A 17674-nucleotide genomic window follows, 5' to 3' on the forward strand; every position below is an offset into this window, starting at 1 on the left:
GGTAGTTAGGTTTTCATTCACTTTACTAACATCGGCACTGACTAACCCAAGAAGTAAAGCAATTTATCTTTTAGTTGGCCCATGTTTAAGTTGTCACATCAATGTAAGGTTTGTCATTAAAACATCTGACAGAACTTTTAAAACCAACTATCCAGCTTTACTTCATCTGTAAAACATGTTTTTTGATACCATACTTGATATTCTCTCGAACCAGATTCACAAAAATGTGTCAGTCACTTAATTTATTTTGTAATGTTTTTAAGCGCATTACTTTGTCTTTGGCCATTTCAGAGTAATGTCAGCCCAGTAGACGGTAGGCCCTTGTGACTGATGTAGGGTCCCACTGATTCCCAATGGCTTGCAAATCGATTTGGTGATTGTCTGGAGAAAGTGTTGTCCATCATCACACTGGATATGCACATCCCTGAGCAAGGAAGTTTATATAGTGTAACCGAATCAAATTGAGTCAAGCTTGAACAAAGAATGACTTTTGATGTTGTAATGATCCCTTCGAGAGAGTGGGTAGTCCTGCTGGGTAGGGCTAGTCCAAAGAATTGTCTGAAAGTTGTAGTGTTCGTGCTCTTCCTCAACTCTAGGTTACCCAAGAGGCTATAACCACTGCCGGGAGTGCTCCTTCTTTCATTGAAACCTATTTTTAAGATTACCATGGACTGCTTGGAGAATGGGATCCTGATGGGTGCATACTAACTATCATGCTTTTGCAGTTATTTATTTCTTTACCTCTGACTGCCTTGTGAGAGTTTTGAATGTCTTTCACAGTTAAACGTCAGCTGTATTTTTAAGACTAAGACTATTTACTCACATTATTTAAGATCCAGGAACATTTAAAGTGTATTTATTTAGTATAAGTTTTTTGATGTGCAACACATGCCTGGGAAGTAGTAATTAATAAAAGAGGGAAGCAATGAGAAGGAGAGAAAGGAAGTGCAGAGGGAAGAAAAATGTGAAACTTAGAGTTTGCAACAAAACTTGGAACCGGGTATCAGAATAATGGAAATGAGCGGGAGATCGTTTGGAGAGTTCATAAGGATGTTGAGGATGAAAACGTGATCTTAAACCATGTAACATTCCTAGTATGGACACCATTTGTAAGAACATGCTTTATTCATAATTAGGAGTTGATTCATTAAGTTTTCGTTTTGAAGGCTGTAAAGTTGTTTAATGAAATTAGTTCCTTTGTATCTTACTCCAGTTTTTTCTGTACATTCAAAATGGGAGTTGTAGATGATGGTGCCCCCTTTCCCTTTTCATCTGTTTCAGCATATAGCCTGGTGACCTCGTGGTAGTGTTGTATTTAGGATCACAGAAGTGTTAGCCGATATCACGCTTCGGTAATTTTGAGAAAATGTATGGTATATATTTCAATTAGCTCTGATGTAGGCTATTCACTTTTAACAGACGACTTGCATCAATGTTAATGTGAATCAGAGATTTATAGAGCGCACAGCTGCTCGACAGAGTGTCCCGGAGCTATGACAGAAGAGACAAAGAGCTAAGACTCAGAGACCAATATTAGTTATGGAAATAAATTATGGTAATTGTTGAAACATCCAAGTTGTTAACTGCTTTCTAAACTCCAGAAGGGTCGTGGTCTGTCTCAGGGATAAAGGCAGGCTATTCCAAGCGTGGGCCACTTGCACATGGAAAGACCGACCTCCACAGCGGGCTCTACAAAAACTTGGCGCCATGATCAAATATTGATGAGCTGATCTAAACAATCTGTGAGGGATGTAGTAGAAAATTATTTTCTGGATGTAATGTGCCCCCAGCCCATGAAGAGCTTTGAAGGCAAGAGTTAGGGTTTTGAAAAGAATTCTACACCGGACTGGAAGCCAATGTAATTTCTTCAGATGGTGAGAAATCCGTTCTCTGGCTCCTAACTTCAGGACCGCTCTGGCCGCTGAGTTCTGAACAATCTGAAGCCTGTTTAGTAAGCACTCCGGGAGGCCAAGATATAGGACATTAACATAGTCCAATCTGGAAGTGATGAGGGCCTGCACCACTAACTTTCTATGCATCGTTGATAACCGGGAGAGACATTTCCTAATTATTTTTAGGAGTCCAAAACATGATCCAGTCACTGTCTGAACTTGAGTTTTCATAGATTTTTAACTGTGTTAACTGCCATCTGGGGTGGTGATATTTCGTTAGGCCACCACTGTTTCCAAACATCCAGAGGGGGGGGAGCCAAAGAAGATTTCCGACTTGTCAGGGTTGCATTTGAGTTGGTGGAATTGAAACCAAGAGAACACTTCTGTCAGACAAGTTCTAATCTTCTGACCGTTAAAATCTTCCCCCTTCCTACATGTGAACAACAACTGAGTGTCGTCCGCATAAGATATAATCTTCACCTCGCCCGCCTCCGCCAACTTGGCTAGGGGGACATGTAAAGATTGAATAATGCAGGGCTCAAAATAGAGCCCTAGGGGACCCCCACGTTCAAAGGGGGGATACCAGACCTCTTGCCTTCTGTCCTTCAGAAAGGAGGCAAACCATTTCAACACCGTGCCACCAAATCCATACTCCTGCAATCTCTGCAGTAGGCGATTATGGGGCACGGTGTCGAAAGCTGCCGAAAGGACAGCTTTTCCTCCCTTATCGAGGGTCTCTCTGATGGTCTCAGAGACCTCAAGTAGGGCCGTCTCTGTGCTAAAGTAGAATGAAAACCCGATTGGCTTGTGTGTAGAAGGTTATTTGTTTCAGCAAAGTTGGAGACTACCGAATGTACATATTTTTCTAACGTTTAGCAAAAAACGGGAGACGGGAGATAGGTCTATAGTTGGAAAGTATAGTTTGGTCTGCTGAGGGTTTCTTCAACAGTGGAATCACTTTCGCACTTTTCCAATTCTCAGGCACCTGACCAGTGCTCAAAGACAGGTTCAGGATACTGTAAACTGTGGGATTCAGTATCTCTGCCATAGTGGCCAGATATTTAGCAGGGCAAGGGTCTGACGGGGAGCCAGACTTCAGACCCTTCATTATTAATAAGGAAGATTCCAAAGGAACTGGAAGAAAGCAGGATAGGGAAGCATTTCCTATCTTGGTGTTGACATTTTTGCGGGGTGGAATCCTTGTTTTCAGGTCCCTGCTGCAATCTGAATGAAGATTGGATCTCTGTTATTTTCGTGTACAAAAAATTGGCTAACTGATTGATCTGATCCACGGAGAAGGATGGATGGTTAGATCCAGCATTAGGTGACGAGAAACTTTTTACTATGTTGAAAAGTCCTCTACTATTATTCCCGGTGGATTCAATTTTACGAGCAAAAAATAATTTATTTTTCTCCTGTATCCTTTTATGATAAGTTCTTATTGTTTTTTTATACTTTTCTTTATTTTCCGTGCTGAAGTCTCTCCTCCAGGCTCTTTCCAGACGTTTGCAGTTTTTTCTGGCCTGAGATAAAGTGACATTGAACCACGGCGCAGACCATCTGACCGGTTTCGCTAGGCATGTGATCAAGGGGGCTAGAGTCCTGGTGCCTAGATTGACCCAGTTTTCAAGAGAGTCTACATCCCATTCTATATTCCCACATAACTCCAAGGGATGTCTGGCTAATTCGTCTTTAAAGGCTTCTGGTGTGATTTTATACAGCGGCCTGTAAGAAATCGGTGCCTGCCTCGCCTGGGACTGTCGGAATTTAAAAAGTTTCTGGATCGTAAAGCTAATCAAGAAATGGTCCGACCATGGCAGGGGCAGCGGAACATCTGTTTGGATAGCGGTGTTCGCAAACATTTGATCCAGGGTATGACCCTTATTGTGGGTATGGGATATCACATATGGGCAGAGATTCAGAGCTTCCATGGACTCCAATAGCGAGGTAGTATCGGCCCTCTCCTGATTGTCCAAGTGGATATTAAAATCCCCAAGGACAAGAACGTTTTTAAATCTGGGGGCCAGCGATGCTATGGAGTCACGAGAGTTCTCAAAAAGGCCCCTGCATGACCTGGGGGTCTGTAATTTAGCACTCCTGCTAAGCATTGATGGGGGGAGAGAGTGCATTGGAAACTTCTTTGTCCTCCATAACAATGTGGGAGGAGATAGAAAAGTCAGTTTTGCTTATGATTGCAATGCCGCCCCCTTTGCTGCCCACGCGGTCTTTCCTCAAAATAGAGTAGCCCGGTGGAATAGTCGTCACTTTTGTAGGATTGGAATTTTCAGTAAGCCATGTTTCAGTCAGAAACAACAGATCTGGCTTTTTCTCTAACAGTAGGTCATGAATATTTAAATCATGTTTCTTCATGGAGCGGCAGTTTAGCTGTAAGGCCCTGATATTCTCTTGTTTGTTGATGTCCTCAGTTGAACTATAAAGAGGACAAATAGCAGAATTATCTTCTAAGCCACCCTTAGACACCCCCCAATTACATTGCTTACACCTCTGAATGGAATCATCTTTGGGTGATAAAATAACATACCTACAGCTTGTAGTATTTCTCTACCTCACTAGAGCGTCTCTGCCATAGCACCGTCTCGTCCCAACCGGGCCTATGAAACCGGCAGAGTGTCCTGCGCCTCGCGCCTCCGGGGCGCTGACGGGCGCAGACGGGCTTTCCTTTGGCGTGCCTGCTGCGTGGACGCTGCATCCGGTGCTTTGTAGCAGTGGCGCCCAAAACAACTAGAACGCTGACCTTGGAAAGTGGGTCCGCTCTAACAGGCGTGCACCGCGGCCATGCGTTACAGCAGCTCAAACTTAGTTTAACCCCACAGTCAATTCAATCATTTTGCTTCCCACCATACAATTTTAAAATTCTAAAAACAATTCTAAGAGCGATTCCTTGCAAGAGCTGAAAGTGCAAAGTGCAAAAAATACATTAAAAGTTTGCCGGTACACACACTCATGGCAGAGAGCCAAGAAAATCAGGCTCTACAGCCAATGGGTGCACAGTTGGTTCTGTCAATTGTGGTAGATAAGCTTGTCACTGTCACAATTGCTTTTGTGGTGCTTGGAGATCGTGTGCTGTGATGAGATTATCCTGCACTGATGTAGTGGATGTTTTATAGTAATTCTTCTCACAGTGGGTTATAAACTAATGTAGGTTTTGATAATATGGTTTAAAATGACAAATTCAATATCCTCTGCAGAATCTGGACCAATGTTTTGAGTAGACTCATGCGCCTGATATTGTAACAGTATCTTATTAAGAGGATCATTGACCTTGCAAGCCTTGCACTATAATTATTTCTTAGCATGTGGGAGTAGTAGATTTCTCCCTTGGCCGTTGCGTGTGCAAGCCTAGTGAACATGGAACACAGATTTAGTGTTTTGATTTCAATCAAAACAGCAGGACATTCCAGACAATGAAGGTTGATGTGGGTCCTTCTGCCCATCAAAAGTACTTCCAACTTTGCTAAATTGTGGCAATACTGTGGAATAACAGGCGTGGACGTGTAGAGTCTGTGTGCAGAATAATGTATTTTACATCTTTTGAGCAGACTTTAGACCCCCAAGGCCAAAATGCACAGAATTTCAGTGGCTCACATGGAGAGAGTGCATTTTTCACGCCCCCTTTGGATTGTCACCTGCCACCATTTGCTGTAGAACATCATGGCCAGGATAGAGAGGCAGTTCCAAGCACATCAGTCTAATGCCAGCTCCTAGCTTTTACTATGGTGTGATTGATTTGTGTTTTTAAGACTCACTCACCCCTCGGCGTTGCCATTGAAGCCACTAACTTCCCGCTCAGCTGATACACGCTGCCGCTGGTGTGTGGTGATTACCTCGGCCGACATCCCTGGCCCTGCGGACACGCCCACTCGCGCTGGCCACGCCCCCTTCTGGTATTTAAACGCGCGCTAATCGCTAGCCCCGCGTTTACAGAACTCCTCCTGAGGCGAAAAGCCGGGAGCTTTACAGCATTTTTACTATGGTGTGATTGATTTGTGTTTTTAAGACTCACTCACCCCTCGGCATTGCCATTGAAGCCACTAACTTCCCGCTCAGCTGATACACGCTGCCGCTGGTGTGTGGTGATTACCTCGGCCGACATCCCTGGCCCTGCGGACACGCCCACTCGCGCTGGCCACGTTCCCTCTCCACTTCCCTTTTCCTAGATATAACATGTTTAATCACCGGAAGCGCAGCGGACGAGCGCAGCGGGCGCGACGATTGCGCGCCGAAGGCGCGCTTAAGGCAAGCTCGTCTGCGCTCGTCCGCTTCGAGGCCGGGTCTAGGGCTACCCCCCCTGCCTCTGAAGCACCATTCATCCCTCATAAATCAAGCACATTCAAATACACTGCCGACCAACTCCGAACACTGAACACTTCAGCAGACGTGCCTCATTTTGTACCACATCTATTATACACCAATCCTATTATAGGTCCTCACAAATGTCCCCTTTGCACCACTGCTACCCTCCCTATTACTTCTTCCCCCCAGGTTTTGGCAGCACTTATCAATGTGCGTTCAGTCTCTCAGCACAAAATCGAAATCTTAGATCTTATTGAGTCAAACAACTTAGACCTTCTATTCATCACTGAAACCTGGGGTGATGACTCTTCAGGTCCAGACTTCAAAGCAGCTATTCCGGAAAATTACTGCGTATGCAGGCTCGACAGAACCAACAGAAAGGGTGGGGGAATAGCCATTATTTACAAGAACCATCTTAAAGTTAAAGTTACAGACGCTAAACATACTGATTGTGAGGCTTTTTCCTTTACCATTAGCCTTTCTGGTAAACAATCACTCATAGGCATTTTACTCTATCGCCCCCCAGGGTCCAGATTTAAATTTCTCAACAATCTAAACAACTTAATTGATGTCTCAGCAGGAGCCCCACACTTTACCATACTGGGAGACTTCAATTTTCATCTTGAATCCATCTGTGACCCTGACACCGCGGCGCTAATTAACGACCTAGCAGCGGCCGGCCTACAGCAAATTGTCAATCAGCCCACTCATAAAGCTGGACACACCCTTGATGGGCTATTTACCAGCAACCCACACATTTCTGTTTCCAAGGTGATCCCTCTTACTTGGACCGATCACGCGGCAGTCAGTTTCTTCATAAAATTGACTTCCCTTTCATTCTCTTCCAGTTCCTCTTCTCCTATTACTTTCAGAGATTGGAAAAATGTCAACCCCCCCCCAACTTGCTGCTTTATTGTCTGACAGTATCATTACTACTGAGAAGGATCCTTCACTAGCCTCCATTAATTATCTTAATAGTCTAAATATGGCTTGCCACAACGTAGCTCCCCTAAAAACCTCCAACCATAGTACAAAATGCCCCTCGACTCCCTGGTTCAGGGAATCCCTTCGACTGCAGAGACAACACTGCAGAAATTCGGAAAGATACTGGCGCCGCCATTACAACCCTACTGATAAATCAGTGTACAAAAGCGCCCTCTCCAAATATAAAGATCTGATTACCGCTGAAAAGACTTTCTATTATACTTCCCAAATCAACCAGGCTAAAAACTCATCAAAAGAACTGTTTCAGGTGGTCACCCACCTTTCCAACCCTTCCGCCCCTCACTTCAATGGAACTCAATCACTTTGTGATTCCCTTGGCAATTTTTTTAAAGACAAAGTCACTGCCATCTTCTTAGCCTTCACTCACATCCCTTCTGTAATCACGACGAATCCATCTTTACATAGCAACACACCTAGCTTCTCGGGCTTTGAAGCTGTTATGGAGGAACAAGTCTATCGATTTGTGTTGGGTACTAAATCAGGATCACCTCTAGACCCTTGCCCTCCTGCCATCCTCAATCTAATCCCTGAAGCTGTTTCTCCCGCCTTGACAACTATTTGTAATGCTATGTTTACGACGGGCACTTACCTGTCAGTCTGGAAGGAGGCTATCATTAAACCTCTTCTTAAAAAACCTACCCTCGATCCTCTCCTTCCTGCCAGTTACCGACCCATTGCATGTCTTCCATTCCCAGCAAAAAATTTTGAAAAAATAATGAATATACAACTATCAAAATTTATAGACAATAACAACTTACTGGACGATACCCAATTTGGGTTTAGACAGGGTCAGGGTACAGAGACTGCATTACTAAAAGCTGCAGATGAAATAAGGATGACACTGGATAAGGGAGGAGCAGCTGTACTAATACTATTGGATCTTTCTGCAGCCTTCGACACGGTCAATCATGCAATTTTGATTGACCGTGTCTCAGCCATAGGAATTCAAAATAAAGCGAAACAACTTCTTGCAGCTTTCCTTGCCGACCGTTCACAAAAGGTAAAAATGGGCAACTTCATCTCCCACACCTTCACCCTTCCATGTGGGGTCCCACAGGGCTCATCGCTAAGTCCGACACTATTTAACATTTATGTTTCGGACTTAGCGAGGGTAATAAAATCCTACAGAATTGCCCTTACTACATACGCGGACGACACACAACTGGTGCTATCGGTACATAGTGACGGCTCATCGGTTGCTGCAAACTTTCAAGAGGGAATGCGGGCTATCAGTTCCTGGATGTCATCAAATTCTCTCAAACTGAATTCCGATAAAACAGAAGTGATGACATTCGGGAAACTGGAGCCTGCTTGGTCCCCTCAATGGTGGCCACCTGAGATGGGAGCTCCTCCTCAACCAGTAACTAAGGTTCGCAACCTGGGAGTTCTTTTTGATGATAAATTGACCTTTGCTCACCACGTCAACTCTGTGGTCTCCTCATCTTTCTTTATTTTGAAAAAGATCAAAAAATTACTGCCATACCTCCCCCCTTCAGCCGGCAAAACTCTAATCAGTACTCTGGTTTTCTCCAAAACGGATTACTGTAATGCCCTTCTTATGAATGCCCAGGAAAAGGTCCTGAATAGACTACAGCTAGTCCAAAATGCTTCAGCTAGAATTTTACTGGGAATTCCTAAGTTTACATCTATTTCACCATTTATCCGGCATCTACACTGGCTCCCAGTCAGGAGCCGGACAAAGTTCAAGGCACTATGTATTGCTTACAAAGCAGTCAACAACGTTGGCCCACAGTTCCTCAGAAGAGCTCTTTGCCCGCTTGAACACTCCAGAACGCTTTGTTCCTCCTTCGCTCACTTGCTTAATTTCCGCGAACCAGGAAGGTTAACTGGGGTGACAGGTGCTTTACGGTCTCCACAGCTAAACTTTGGAACACATTGCCCTTTAATGTCAAAACTGCTCCTACCCTTATGTGTTTTAGGAAGAAACTAAAAACTTGGCTCTTCTCACCATAATTTACTTGCTGTAGCACGGTTTCCGTCTCTAGAGCGCCGAGACACCCCTGGGTATTTGCGCGCTTTAAAAATCGCATAAACATATACATAAACGTAGACACTTTGAACACTAGCATAAATTCTTTAGCACAGTTGGTGAAGCATGACCAGTTCCTTATTCTCTGAACTCGGCCACATCAAGACAAGCAGTGGCACAACATTTATACCAATCTGGTAAGCCATGAATTTCAACTTCTTTGATACTATGCCAAAATGGATAAATACAGGAATTCTTCCCTTTTAATGTTGTATGGGAGAGGTTCAGGTTGGATGCAGTAGACCCAATGAGAGTTATGGGCTTTGGTGAGGTGGAAGTGGTTGGAGATTTGGTGGTGAGAAAATATTGGTCCCTGGGGGTGGGCTTCCACTGAACATCTTGATAATTTCATTCCAAGGTCTGTGCCCCTCCCATCAACTTACCTGAATATATAAAGTATGGTAATACATTCCCTATGCAAGCCCCTCTTTTTAAAACAAATACAAACTTCATAAAGATCTAGCTCTGTACACCTATGTCTTCCATTTATGGAGTACTCCTTTTCCCATTTGTCTGGCTATCATCAACAGTGCAAGTGAAATGTGTGAATTACGACAATGAGGTACTGAGACAAATGGTAAGAAGTCCATAGACCGCTCAGAGCCCCTTCCCTTCCAGTCATCTGCTCACCACAAAATGAACTTTCTCAATCCAGTCTCACACAATGTTTTCTCTCCACTATCCAAAACGCTCTCAAAGCAAACTCTTATTGAGACAACACACTTCCTTCTTCCATCGGCACATCACTCCAAGGAGAGGTCCACACACCTTCTCCACATTGTCAATGCCTCCCTAAACCAAGCAACACTCCTGGGTGTCCTTCAGATATGCCGGATCCTTCCCTAGCTAAAGAAACTATCACTAGACTCAGTGAAGTTCACCTACTTCTACCCTATCACCTTCTTTCCAATCATCAGGAAATTATAGAGAGACCAGTCGCCTCCCAGCTTCAGGAGCAAGATTAATCTTCTACAGGGCTACTAAGCAGGCATCAGATCATGCTGCAGTACAGAGACAGCCACACTCCAACTAGTTGACAATGCCGTTCTCTTCAATGAAAGAAGCAACTCCTATGCCCTGGCCCTACTTGACCTCCGCAGCCTTCAACACAGTCTACCATCCTGTTATGATCAACTTCCAGAAATTACTCGTGGGATTTTCAGTCACTATCCTGAAATGGTTCACATCCTACTTCTTCTCTCTGATGATATCTTGGGGTCCCTATTTCCACCTATCCATAAAAGATAATCATTTTCATTTTATTAGAACCTTTGTCCATACTTCTCTCTGTGGCATGCTTTATTCTCGAGTTCTCATCCAGTTGTCTAATACTACTGGATAGGCTCGACCTGTGACTACAACTAGGTAAAAGGGGAGCTCTTTCGTTTTTCATTTGCTTGGGATTACATTTTTTGTACAAACAATGATTAAAATAGCATTCCAGTGCCTCAATGTTAATTTTATTCCAAGACACATTGACTAAATTAAAAACTCACCCACATCAAATAGGGTCGAAATGTTTCAGCTGTTTTCTTTTTTTTGCCAAAGTGGTCTTCTGTTTTTTTTCAAGACCAAAAGGAATCCCTTTAGGTATGGCTTCTCTAAAGTCCACTGTCAATTTTTTTCTATTTTATTATGTTTAATCCACACACCCACTCAGTGTGACATTCTTAGCAGCTTAGACGTTCCTTTCTCTTCTTGCCTTTGTCCCCTCCCTGAAGCTTGGGTGCAATAATTGTGTTCTTCCATTGTTCATGGTTCAGAAGCTACTTTTTCTTTTTGTTTAATCACGCTAGAGTGAGTGTATTTTCCAGCTCTCTCCCTCACATATTTCTACCCTCTGTGTTCTTCTTTCTCGCCCTTCCTCAGTAGCCTTTCTTGTTTCCTCCTTCCCACCTTCCCTTGTCATTCTTAGTTCCCTACAACCCTATTTTTCGTTTTCCTCCTCTGCTGTGCCCTCCCTCTATTGTCAGCTTGCTTACCCATCCCCTCCTGCCTGCCCTTCATTGTTAGCTTTCTTTCTATGCCTACACCACCCACCCTCCATTGTCAGCTTGCTGCCCCAACCCCTCCCATCTTTCCTATATTGTTGGTTTGCTGCTCCAGCCTCTCAAACCTTTTGTCTGCTTGCCGCCCCAGGCCACCCACCATTTGTTGTCAACTTTTGGCTCCAGCCCCTGCCACCCTGTTTTGTCAGATTGTTTCCCTATACCCTCCAACCTACCCTCGGTTGTTAGATTGCTCTTCCAGCCCTTCTTGCCAGCCTTCAATTGTCAGCCTTCTGCCACAGCCTCTCCCACCCACCCTCCTTTATCAGCTTGCTTACTCCTCCTCTCCCATCCTCCATTGTGAGCTTGTTGGCTCATCCCCACCTGCCTGCCCTCCTTTGTCAGCCTGTTGCTTCCCCATCCCTTCCTGACAAACCCTCCATTGTCAGCTTACTGCCCAATATCCTCTCACCCAACCTTCATTGTCCTCTGTTGTCTGTGTACTTTCAAATTGCCTCTTGCGTACCCTTTCCCCCACTCCCTTCCTTCTCTCCTGCCCTTCCTCATCCCCAACTCACTCCCCTGGTTGTTTTATTTTTTTAATTAATATATCTCATTAGTTCCGGTCATGTCATATAGTTTTTTCAAAATTATTTTTATCTATGCTACATAGCAGCCACACTTCTGTACAGCATGGCTTAAAGTCACTGCCAGTGCTTGTTTATCAGTATCACTGGTCCAATCAGATACAAAATAAAAGAAATGTTCTCTTTATGTAGCCGGTATGTGTTGAATATGTTCTTAATGCACTTTTTTTCTCGCTTAACCTTCCAAAATGTATTTTAGGATGTCTAAGCGGTAATATACCATCTCTCATAGATTAATCCTATAAACATCCCATGGAAACTACTAGCATCCAAAATGGAAACCTAGCATTACTTGTAGCATGGAGTGCTACGATTGTTTGTGACAGACAAAACATTACGTAAATACAATAGTGCAGTGCCAGTCAAATTGGATAGTTGCTCAGCACATGTAACCAACATGAAAGACAAAGATACAAATGTTTCCTTCATCTAAGTGACATGCATTAGAACATGTACCACATCCTGCCATGTATACAGTTGTATTATGGCATTGCTTGGGGAGGTCTCAGTCACCCACGGGGGTAGCTAAGTCATGCTCAGATTTTTATAGAATACACAGCCAATAAACAGCGTAAATTGATGGGCTTTGCGATATACGATGTATGTGGACATGAGTAGATTGGGCTGAGAATTGGGATTCTGACATAAAACAATAAATAATAAAAAAGATTGACAACTTCTTTGTCCGCTGCAAAGGTCTGGCACAAAAAGGTTTATACGAATATGCCCATGGAATGTGAATGGACTGGCAAACAAATGATCAAGATCTGGATTTTGTCACCCATATTAGGGCATTTGATATTGTGCCGTTGCAAGAGACTTGTCTGATTGATCCTCCTCATTTGAACGGTTTGCTGTGTTTTTTCACAAGTGCACTTATAGGGGCAAAGTATGGACACCTGCAGGGAGGTTTGGTCTTATATGTTGCAAGCACAATCGATCTCATTGCCTGTGAATTTGGTTCTACATCATCAGCAACCTTAGCAGTAAATGTATTCTCCCCATCATCAACACACGTAACTGATACCAACATCATAATAATAAATGTTTATATTCAACCAAAGCGAAAAACCAAGTTAGCAAAGGAAATGTGTCGTTTTGTAGAAACATGTATCAGAGAAGGGCCCACAACTGACCTCATTCTCACGGGGACCTACATTTCAATCTAATGGGTTCCTCCTTGGATGAAGAAGTGGTGTTAATACAAAATACAATTTGGAACATCCCACAACAAGGGAAACCGGATCCATGCAAACAAACAAAGGCACATGGAGGAACTGGAACATCTTAATCTAAGAGCATTAAACGGCAGATCAGCTGGAAATAACCCTCCTGTAACAATACACAGCTCAACAAGCACAAATACAATACTGGACTACACTTTTGTCTCCCTAGAGTTGTTTCATCAAATTCTTTCATTCCAGCTGGGTGACAAAGGAGATAGTTACCACCGGCCGCAAGAAATTGAGCTCAGAACAATCGTTCCTATGTTTGAGAGGTTCCAGGCTCCTCAATGATCAGATTTCACCACTGACCATAAAAGAATCAAATTCAGGACTGCAGCAGACTGCAGGATGCAGGAAAGGGCAAAAGAACACTTTGAGTGCTGAACAAGATTGAAGTTAGGAAATGGGAAAACTTCACTACAGCTATGCCAGTATATGCAACCAAGATCAATCCACAAACCGAGCAGAGATTTGGCGTAGTGAAGTCCATATCACAAATCGCAAAGAAAGAAATAAAGCTCACTAAAAATTCCATCTATAGCTCACTGAGACAGCTTTGGTGCAAGCCAAATGATACAATACAATTAAACTTACTATGAAAGCAAAAGGCACTATTGAAAAAACAAAAAAGGGATGCAAATAGAGATGTGGAGAACGACGTCTGGGCAAAATCACATGCCGACAGTAAACAAAATAATATTGCCAGTTTCTGGAGCACCATAAATCAATTTATTTGCCCTAACCACGGTGGGATTTCTTTGAACATTTCAGAGGAAGTATGGGTAAAATACCTTAGGTCTCATTTCCATCAAGATAATGAGCTTAATGTAAGAGGGAAAGAATATTTTAATGCAACCGAAGGCCACAACACCATCCTGGCCTGGGCATTGAGTAACCAGACCATACTTTGGAAATCGGAAGGAGATTTCTCAACTGAGGATTTGCCAATGAGCCGAATTAGTATCATCAAAAGGCAAGTAGGCAAGGGTAGGAGAGAAGGGGCACCTGGCCCAAATGGAATACCACCGGTACTTTATAAGCAAGAGACAACTTTTTGGGCTGAAGCACTAGAACCGTTGTTTGGAGAAATAAGGATGACAAACACTTTGCCGGACTCTTGGAGAGGATCTATTATCTCACCAATTCACACGTCAGGGGAAAAGTCAACACCACAGAACTATCGGCTACTGGCAAAATATTTTGCTGGAGTGCTACTAGAGGAGCTTCAGGCATGGGCGAAAGAGAAATCCGCAATTGCATTAAACCAGGCTGGATTTGCAAAATCAGTTGGGACAACCACAAACATAATAACTATGGCAATGCTTTTTGATAAGGCTGAAACTGCAAGGATGCCCCTGCATCTATGTTTTATTGATTATAAGGCAGCCTTCGACCAAGTCAATCGCAATAGACTATGGTCCAAACTGCACAGCTGGGGGCTGCTATAGTCTGTATTAAACTTGCTGATAAACCTGCACACTGATACATGTGTTCAGATAACGTTGGGCGATGAATCCTTCCGGTCAAGACGCATACCAACGGATAAAGGGCTTAAACAAGGATGTGTTTTAGCACCTACACTCTTTAACTTGTTTATAGCTGACCTTGTACCGATACTATATGCTTGTAATTCACACGCCCCAAAATTGGGAGAAATCTTATTGCCATGTCTCCTATATGCAGATGACATAGTCCTGATCAGCCAAACGAAAGTAGGCCTTCAACACCTTCTAAATGCCACACAGGACTATTCTAAAGCAAATGGTCTAACGATAAATCTGTACAAAACAAGAACCATGACGGTCAGTAAAAAAAGGAAAAAACTGCAGCTTGGTTCTGGGGGAGACACGAATTGAGGAAACATTGGAATATAAATATCTTGGCGTGAAGATAGACAAAGGTGGCCGATTTCTTGCACAGGGAGATCAGTATCAGGCATATAGGCCTTGCCCTGGCAACTTCTTTAAAAGCTCTAAACTCTAAACTAAATGGGCCATCAATTCTGCCTATAGTACAGGTGGTTTGTGCAAAGCTACTGCTAACAATTACCTACGGCAGTGAGGCGCAGAAAGGAAGATGCTAAAATACTTGGCTCTACAGTAACAACTACGTATAGGGTCATATTTGGGCTGCCCAAATATACTGCGCCCTTGCAAATTAGGCTCGAGTTTGTCATACAGAAGCAATCTCTGTCAAGACAAGGGGCATACATCATCACCTGGGACAAAGTGCGGAAAGCCCCTCCGTGAAATCTAAATGACAGCTATGGAAGGAGCTACAACAACATACCGCTTCACCTGCAGCGAGTTATCTTAACAACAGCTTACTCAAAATGGGATTGAATCAACTTTGGGAAACACCAACAACCACCACCATGTTCAAGAAACTGGTCTGGAAAACAGTCAAACATCTTTCATGGCTGGAGGACAAGGCATCTCTTTCATGGATGGAGGACTCTGAATACCTACACGGAACCATTTGCTCAAAAGTACTTTAACTTGGGCTATGCCAAATATATGAAAATTAGCTTCATGAAGTATAGACTTGGTCTGTCACCCTGCATACAGGTCTCCCAACCTGGCTAAAGGAGAAAGCGGGCCTTACGTGCCGCCTAAGCGGCTCAGCACCGGAAGATCTGCTGCATCTACTACGCTCCTGTAAAGAACTTTTACGAGAAAGGAAACAAATATTAAAAGGTAAATTTAATCAGCGAGGGGTTCGAACCAGGAGGAAAGCAGTTCTGACATGTTTTACAGCTAACAACCCACAACTGAATTGCTCCTTGGTAAAGTTCTTGAGGATATGCGAAAAGAAAATGCCAGCAACGTAGTTATTAAAACAACTGAACCGCATACACACAGAACCCAGCCGTGTGGAACAAGTGCAGGATCAGGAGGAGATCCCTGTCAGGCACTAATGAACTTTATTTGAGCTGTAACCACCTTATTTGCACATATTAATCTCTAATATAATGAATAAAGAAAAGTACGGACTTAAATTAAGTACTCTGACTAACAAATGATATGTGCAAAGTCAGAAACAATGTGGCTAAGAAATTGACCCTGTATTTGTAAATTTGTATAGTTATAGTACAGTTTTTAGAAGAATTTTAAACACAAGGTATATGAAGTATGGAGTTTTATACGTATATATTGTTTTAAAATGAAGTATTTTTGTATTGCAATGGTTTTAATGAACTATGGAAATAAATAAACTTGAAACTTGTGTTTCAGTGGGATTTTTTTCCGAATAGCAGATAAGGGAATGTGCAGCCACGCATTAAAAGATATTGAATGTGTGGGTTTCTATGTAGAGATTGTGTTTTTGGACAGAGGTTCTGCAAGAAAATGTGTTTTCTTTTACAAGTGGTATAGAGATTTAAAATCAAGGTCTTTGATTATTTACTTCTCGGAGGTGAATTAATGGTCTTTAAATCTGATGTTCAATATAGGTTTGATAGATCAAGGGAATTTGCAAGCAGAGACTGCCATTTTAGAACCAGTGAAGGTCATGGAGCGATTTTATCATGTCACTGAATTTTAAAGATTCATTTCATCTGAATTTGTGTATTTGCAAATTTGATACTTCCATACAAGGCAGTTGTTTGGCTTGAATCATAATCAATAAAGGGTAAACATCTGGTGAAATAACTTAGGATCATGATATATTACAGCTGCAAAATGTGTGTAATAGCAAATCTTTTTTACGATACATGCACAATAAGTGGTTCCATCAGCGAATAGGGAATACCCATCCTGAGGCACATACTCATAAGTTAAGCAGTCATGGCCAAACACTGAAGATGAGATTGTGGTTACATCTGGAGTCTCTCCATCTGCATAGAGCATTCAAAAGTAATGATGTCCCACATGGTAGAGGTCTGTCTTGACTGCCAGGTGCAGCCTAGTGCTCCTTCTGCTCTCATTTAGTTGTAGTAGGTAGGCCCACATATTCCTATCCATGCTTGGCAGTCTCAAATGTCACAAAAATAAAGATTACATTAGTACACATTTGTTACTCATGCATCTACACACACACACCTCCTCCTCCACCACCACCGTCTTTGTGGTATCACAAAGAAGATTTGTACACGTTGAAAGTAATTATTGATACCATGTCTATAATAACTTCTGCTTGAAATGGCCACAGCTTTATCACTCTGAGGTTGATACTTTTTGTCATGCAACTCCTTCTCCTAATTGGATAAAAAATACTGTTACGGTTGGTGAAAACCGGCTACGAAAACCAGAAACTATTTCTTTTATATCATTTATAATATTTTCAACAAACGGGGGTATTTTTTTTAATCTAACTGCCTCTTTGAGTGTTTCATTTTCTAGTTTACTTTTCTAATTCATAGTTTGTTAAGTGTACATCTCTACTCAGAACGAGAGATATTATCTAAAACCAAACTTTCTTCTCCACCCACTGCAATTATTGAGTTGGTCTTCAATGCTAGTGTGTAGGTTGAGTTCAATGAAATGCATGCATGCTTTACATGGGTTGTTTTGCTGGTTGTAATTATGCATGATACACGACTAGTGCCTCAAGC

At 42.7% G+C, this 17674-nt stretch overlaps 1 protein-coding gene across 1 annotated transcript in view; it reads left to right on the forward strand.

Moving 5' to 3' along the window:
- COL24A1 (collagen type XXIV alpha 1 chain) overlaps nt 1-17674 on the forward strand; it is an 826732-nt gene that overhangs the window by 178663 nt on the left and 630395 nt on the right. The gene's annotated exons all lie outside the window — the stretch shown is intronic.

Source organism: Triturus cristatus, chromosome 4_2 (assembly GCF_964204655.1).
Source record: "Triturus cristatus chromosome 4_2, aTriCri1.1, whole genome shotgun sequence".
Classification (NCBI taxonomy): Eukaryota; Metazoa; Chordata; class Amphibia; order Caudata; family Salamandridae; genus Triturus; species Triturus cristatus.